The sequence below is a fragment of the Saccostrea cucullata genome, unplaced genomic scaffold (genome assembly GCF_032062105.1).
Source record: "Saccostrea cucullata isolate Sc308-1 unplaced genomic scaffold, CSIRO_AGI_Scuc_v1 ctg2582, whole genome shotgun sequence".
NCBI classification, from domain to species: domain Eukaryota; kingdom Metazoa; phylum Mollusca; class Bivalvia; order Ostreida; family Ostreidae; genus Saccostrea; species Saccostrea cuccullata.
The window spans coordinates 247,237-255,112 of NW_026929448.1; the positions used below are offsets into that span (position 1 = coordinate 247,237).

Below are 7,876 nucleotides of genomic sequence, written 5' to 3' on the forward strand. Positions count from 1 at the left end.
TCTTCATATGGAACTATTCTTCTAAAGAATATAAATATAGTCTAAAAATGGCCACAACACTCCAGCCCCCTTAATATTTTGTTTGTCTGCTTGACTCATATTGTGGCGTTTCTTGTTAATCATTGTGCAAGTGTGGATTAAGTAGTTGTTGATCCGATAAATGGACAGTATTTAACCTTATCATCTGTCATGATCAGCATGTCAAGGAATTAAGATTATAGGTCATTGTCCAGCTGATCACTCGGGACAGCTCTGGACATATATAAAGCTGGACGTATATTAATGTTTCAAATTTGAGGAAAAAAAATAATTGGAGCTGGCAGGAGGGGAGGAAGCTAATCAAGGTAAGATTACTTAAGGTTCACAACTCGGGATTTTGTAACATCCTACGGAATCCTATCTGGGACCTATAAAAAATGTTATTCTTTTTATAATGTAAAAAAATTCAACAAATTACTTTACGCCAATAGTTTATCATATTATTTTTTCAATTATCCGGTGTGTAACAATTTGATCTAACGAATATGAGTATAATATATTAAAGAGTTGTGAAATGGAATACACACAACACTTCACTGATATATACGAGTCATGAATATCTAATGAGTTTTAAAAGTGTTTGCTTCTTTTTTGTTTGTCAGATGACTAAAACAGTTTGCATTGTTGGAGCTGGTGTGTCAGGTTTGACATCAATAAAGAGTTGTCTAGAAGAAGGGCTACTTCCTGTTTGTTTTGAAAAGGACACTGATTTAGGGGGACTCTGGAATTAAAAAGACATCCCAAAAGATGGCGCACCCAGTCTGTACAAGTCATGTAGTGTCAACACCAGTAAGGAGATGATGTGTTTTAGTGACTTTCCAATTCCGAAAGAGTTTCCTAATTTCATGAATCACGTTTACTTCATGAAATACCTTGATTTGTACGCCAAAAAGTTTAAATTAAGAAAATACATTATATTTCAACATTCCATTGAAAGAATTCAGAAAGCAAACGATTTTCCTGAATCAGGCGACTGGGTGATAACAAGTGTTAATCTTCAAACTAGAAAGAAAGAAACTACTAGGGTGAACTGTGTTTTAGCCTGTCATGGACATTTAAATGAACCGAATATTCCAAAATTTCCTGGTCTGGAGAAATTTAAACGAAAAGTTCTCCATACACATGATTATAAGGATTTCTACGGATACGAAGGAAAACGGATTTTACTGATCGGGAACGGTAACTCCGTTGTGGATGTCGCGTCAGAGCTGAGTCTCCACACAGAACATGTAAGATACTATATTTAGTTTACAGATCTTAATGTCAATGGTTATCTAACCAAAAAGCTTTATGATTAACTTTTAACTGACGTCAAGTTCCCTTCACTATGCAGCAATATTAATTCATCTCCCGCATACGGAGTTGATATATCTCAATTGATTAGATGCACAAGAGCGTGCTTTACGTATAAACAAATTTCAAATCGATATAAGTTATAGACATACGCGCTAGGTTTCTTTTTATGAAAATCGTGTTATATCGCATAATTTCCACGCATGTTAAATTTGCAATTCTCAAAAGCATATGTGCATATTTATTTTACGAAATGCACAACCCTTTTATATGGTTTTACTTTTTCGATTGTCTGAGGAACATTAAAGACATAACTTTAACGAATTGTCGATATTCCTCTATATAATCGTAAGAAATACTTTTAAACGCTATAATGAAATTTTTGCGAGCTCATTTTACTTAATTACGCGAAAATTAAGTTCAAGCGAATAAAATATGATTTACAGTATATAAATGTATTCATTCTACTTAATATTCCTTTTCAGTTGTACATGTCCTCGAGGAAGGGGTTTTACGTAATTCAGAGAACGTCTCACGAGGGTCGTCCGTTTGATCACACCGCTGTCTGTCGCTTCAGACAGAACCTCCCCTGGTCTTTGATGCGGCCTGTCATGTACCACGGGGTGTACGGCAGGTATGACCATGACAAGTACGCCCTGTCCCCCAACCAGAGATTCAACGGAGGAACCGTCTCTATTAGCGACGACCTGCCAAATCGAATCATCTACGGAAAAATTACAATGAAAACTGGAGTTGAGCGATTCACAGAGAACGGTGCTGTTTTCATTGATGGCACGGAGCTCAAAGATATCGATGTAATCGTTCTTGCAACAGGCTATAAGTACAGCTTTGATTTCTTAGAAGAAGGAGTGATCAATCTCGATGATGCATTTCCGTATCTTTATGATTTAGTGTGGCCGGTGGATCTTCAGCCAGCGACCTTGGCTGTCATTGGTCTCGTTCAACCATTTGGACCAGTTCCACCGATCCTAGAGATCCAGGCTCGATGGGCTGCGCGCGTTTTCGCTGAAAAATGTCAGCTTCCTTCTGTGGCTAAACGCGTAGCAGAAGTAGATCAGAATTATGTTTTATCAAAGGGACGCTTTGGCATCGAGTCATCGAGATATACCATTATCGTTTTTTTCATACAGTATATCGACAAAATTGCAGGGTACATCGGATGCAAACCTCCATTATGGCGGCTCTTTTTCTCTGACAACACCCTCTGGAGAAAGATTTATTTCGGAGGTGCAACTCCTCCACAATGGCGTCTGAATGGTCCAGGAAAGTGGGAGGGAGCTAAAGACGCGATAGAGCGAGTGGAAGAAAACACGTGGTATCCCTTACAAACGCGTCAAGCTGGCAAAAACAGCAAGGAGGGGATCTATGAAGGGTGGATAAATCTTTTGAAGAAGATGATCTTAGGACTTTTGCTCTTGGTCTTTGTGAAATATATTTTGTCGAATGGCCACGTGACTTTCCCACAAAAAGCGTAGATCTTATCAGGTTTTTCTATGAAATCTGACGTAAACATATATTTTGTTTTTTACACGGATGAAATAAAGAAATTAAAGCAATACTTTTATCAATAATAATTTCAATCAATAACAAGAAAGTCTGCTATTGCAAGCCATAGCGTTTGTCGCCCCGAACTGTACAAGACTTTCATTTTTTTGTATCACTAAAACAATACCCATTAGCTAAGCTTGGACTACCATCGATTCGTATCAGTCCTTTCAGTACTTTGATGTAAGAACCAAAGTTAAAGAATTTTCACTTTCCCCTGGTTCCCATGGCAATAATCGATTATTTGGGAATTTTAAATGCGAATCGCAAAACTACAATTACTAATCATTAAAATAAAAAAAAGTTTCATGACGAATGTTCAAGGGACCAGAGAGAACATTCGCGGACAAAATTCGTCACTTTTTGCAGGTTTCCATGGCAACGGTAGCCATTTTTGAAACTGAATGACTACACAACACAACTACAACCAGTGGTTGTCCTTTGACGAAAGTTTCAGGAATATTGTCCCTACCATCTTAGAGAAACAGCCTGGATAACAAAAACAGGCGTACAATCGCAATATGTCATGGTCATTGAGCAGTGAGGGTTAGTTATCGTATTGCAGCTCTCCATCGGCTAGTGTTGGCGTCTCTCAGTGAAAAAGTCTCGAGAGATACGTTAAACAATTTATAATCAATTAGTCAAATGGCGATCGCATGTCGCAGAAACAGTTGTTTAATCTCTCTCGAGATTTTTTCACTCAGAGAGACGCCAACACTAGCCGATGGAGAGCTGCAATACGATAACTAACCCTCACTGCTCAATGACCCTGAGTGCTGAGTAAAGGACAGGATTTGAAGCCCGTCACCGGTATATGGTGACGACTCAATGTGAGTAAAAAATGATCGAATTCAACGTACAGACAACATATAGTTATTCAGACTAAGAGTTAGTAGAACTTTGCATAATGGATTTAAAGACACGTTTTCGTAAAATTGGTATTTAGAGATCTAATTTAACTCTAGAAAATGAAGGGAAACGTCTAAATATTAACGAAATTAAAATGGTTTTATTTTGTTATGATGTACCTGTCATTTTGATTAAAATATGTTTAAAAAACATATACCGTGAATATTATGTGAAATTCAAATGGAGTTCAGTTAATTAAACAGGTATGCTAGTTTATTTTCATCGCTTATATTCTCTTTTGAAGACAGTCAGCTATAAGCGAATCCCGGTCGGCCTTTCCTCTGTCGTTCCTGACAAAAACACTGCAGCAAAACAACAATAAGCTGGATATTTCAAAACATAATATTTGTACAGATGGAAAGGTTGCCTTCTGACAAACTTGGAAAGTTCTGCTAGAATCCCGAGTTAAGCATGGTTTTACAAAAACTCTCGGTTCATATGCATAAAATTCAAAACATCGGGTAAGGTTTACTGCGCATGTGTCGAATAATTATTTTACTGACAGGACATTGGGAATCTAGCAGCACTTTTTATACAAAATAGTTGTTTTTCGACTATATTATTTACTCCAAGAATTTGTAAAACTCCGGAGTATTGTTTTCTTGAAGCTTTTTTATTAAGGTAAATGGAAGTCACTTGATGCAGTGTTGGTGGTGCACGTGTTTGCGTTAGACACTCTTTTATCTTTATGCAAAAGTTAATGATAGTTTACTTATATCAGTGTCTTCGGTAAATTATTAAACTTAATTTTCTGTAAAAAGTCCTAATTTCCCGAGAAATGATTTATATGCTTCCTTAACATACCCGCGCAGAACCAGAAAGGAGCCGATAACTTTTGACTATCAGAGGAGGCGCAATTTTATTTGATGTATCTGTTAATAAAAAAGTGAGCTTTTACGGTTCTAAAAAACCAGATATAACACAAAATTGTTTGAAAATATATCCAACGTAATGTGCAAAACAGTGATCATCAGAAATTTTAGTGCATGGGTCTCAAAAATAATTCAGGAAAAAGGTAAACCGCTGTAGCTTATCGTAGAAAGGTAATTGTTGTCATAGAAACTGAAATTGAAGTGTTGAATACTTCCGACATAAAATAATAATTTTGAATATATGTTGATTAAAATGATACATGAAATGTTGATGTAACCTGTGTTGTAATTTTTCTATTTTACGTTAAAAGTGTTACATATATTGGGAAAAGGTTTGTCCGGTTGAAATTGTGGACAAATTCTCTTGTGTGAAACATAATCTTCATTAAGGATATCCGATCCTCAGCCAGGAAGGATAACTCCAAACATTGATATTTAATTTGAAATGCATAGATGCTTTATGCCAAATTTGGTTGAAATTTGTTCAGTGGTTGCAGAGAAGAAGCTGAAAATGTTCAAATGTTAACGCACAACTCACGACGCACGACGACGGACGAAAACAGATAGCAATAGGTCCTCTGAGTTTACTCAGGTGACCTAAAAAAAAGGTATGGCTTATATCATGGAGAGTGTGTTATGGCCTTGAATCAAGGTCATTTAGGATGAGATATTTTGACTGGATGCATTGTTTGAAAAAAACCTGTGTGAATTTGTCAATACAATAGCGCATACAAATGGGGTATGCTCATCACCATCTTGTGTCATGGTGTGACCCAAGGTCATTTTGACAAGGTCAAGGTCGCAAACATTCCTTTACTATCACTTTTTTAATAGTAAAACATTATAAGATGATATCTACCCTTAAAAGATTGCTTTATCATTAGAACGTGGCATGACCTCGACTCAAGGTCATTTCTCTCTGTCCGTAGCTCCGACGGAAGACCTACTCATTGCTTTGCAACGAGCTCGGCTCTAGTTATTTTTCTCTTTTACTTCAGTTAAAATTTCCTAAATATGTAGGCCGATTTTGCACCTTCGTGGCTTTACTTCTTTGGTGATTTTAGCCCCTCTTCTCAGGTTCCAGAAGGAGGGGGAGAAACCATTAAATTCACATATTTTTCTTTCCCCTTCACCCATAGATGCTGTATACAAAATTTGGTTCAAATTGATTACGTAGTTTCAGAGAAGAAGCTAAAAATGTTAAAAGTAAACTACCGACTTACGACCTACGACTGACAACGTAATGCGTACGATAACGAACAAAAAACAGATAGAATAGGTCTCCTGAGTTTACAACAATAATCAACTATAGTTTGCAATTGTTAACTTTAAATGGACAATTTTACCTGATTTATGCCATTTTGTACTATACATGTAGTAAATCAAAGATTAAAAGATTTAACTATAGAAAATCATCGTTCCAAAGCTTTCACTACAGTCAATAAAAGCTATATACAACGTCCTTATTTTGATCTGATTGTGCAGGTGTTGGAATATAGTCGGTTCCATTACTTTCACAAAACAACTTAAGAAGGACACAGGACTATTAATACATATTATAAATTGTAAATTGTTTAACGCCGAGTCGGCAATTTTCAGCCATGTTTCGGCGGAACACAAAATGGAATGATTATACATAATGGAAAGATCGTCTTCCTTAAATAAAAATAACCTATTGCGTTGGAAATATATCATTTTAAAGGAAAACTACAATTAAATTTTGTTAGTTAAACAATAAACATAACGATATTGCAGTATTTTACATTGTAGATTTCAACACCTTGTGATCAATCTAATGAAAAAATGTGTATAAATGAAAATGTAAGATTTTCAAATATGTACTAGAATGCATCACAAAATGTTCTTAACTTCTACAATTAGATGACATACCATCATAATCCAGTATACATAATATGGGAGTAAGTTTTTTTGGCATTATGATATATTTTGAAATGTTATATTTTCTTGACTTTTCTAAGTTTGACCTCCATTTATGGTATTCAATATTTTAGTACTGTTAATGTACAGAATAACATTTTCCTGTGTATTCTTTTAGTGCTGTTATTAATTGGAAAAAAACGTCTGCTAACAGGTACATGCTATTTCTCTTGCATATACATGTACACGGGTTGTTCAAAAAGTTTACTGACAATGACGTTTTTGTTAAAATTATATATTTATCAAAATACTTCTTATTAAAAATCAAGTCAGAAAGATTAAATTTTTTTTATTGAACTTTATATTTTCGTAAAAAATTGGGTATTTAAAGGTCACGGATAGTGCGCACGGACCAGTCTGATGTTGAGCTAATTTCATTAAAACGTCGAACATTTGGATATTGAATTTTTGATACATGTTCATGGACACAAACTTCATTTTTATTATTACGTCACAATGAAAAGTGCTAACAATCATCTTTAAACATTGATTATATTTTTTTTTAATTTCTAAAATTCGAAACAATACACAATAATTTATGAGGGTCATCAATATAAACTATGCGTATACACAGGCTGCACAGTTCAGCCCGATGTTGCACAACGTCATGAACAGAAATATCCACTTTCACGAAATATCAAGTTTTCAAATCCATGTTGTGTCTTCAAATTTGTAAGCACCGTTGAAAAATTCGTATGTACCCATCTCAAATCAATAAATTTAACATATCCTAATATCATCGAGTTCTTCGAGCAAATATTTTGTCTCTGACATCGTTTTAACCTTATTAAAACATAATTTTTTGATCGGACGACCGACGTCGCTTTTTCTGTCGAGTTTTGACACATATTCGTTGAGGTTTTCGTTCAGATTTTTCCACTGTCTATGTATGTCGCCCGCGGAGCGCAGTGGTTAGAGCGTCTGCTCTAGAGTCTTGAAGTAAGGAGTCAATCCCTCCACCGGCAAGTGGATGTGTCTCCATATGAGTGAAAAATTCTCGAGAGGGACGTTAAACAATATATCAATCAATATAAAGAAACCCACTGTCTTTGTAGTAACTGATACTCAAGATATCAAAAAATGGTTATCTGGTTATAGCCTCTTTATTTGTGTTACATACATTTTTTTTATTAAGCTTTGATTTGATTTATATAAAAAAAAATTCTAGTTTTCATGCAAACATTTGATTTCAAATTTTATGGCATTTTAACCTTGGTCCGTTTGCACTATCCTCGAAATTTTTAGACCCCGGTTTTCAT

At 35.3% G+C, this 7,876-nt stretch overlaps 1 pseudogene; it reads left to right on the plus strand.

Annotated features, from left to right (window-relative positions):
* The first annotated feature begins 641 nt into the window (after nucleotides 1-641).
* Nucleotides 642-2,828, plus strand: LOC134280853 (dimethylaniline monooxygenase [N-oxide-forming] 2-like; annotated as a pseudogene).
* Nucleotides 2,829-7,876: the final 5,048 nt, after the last annotated feature.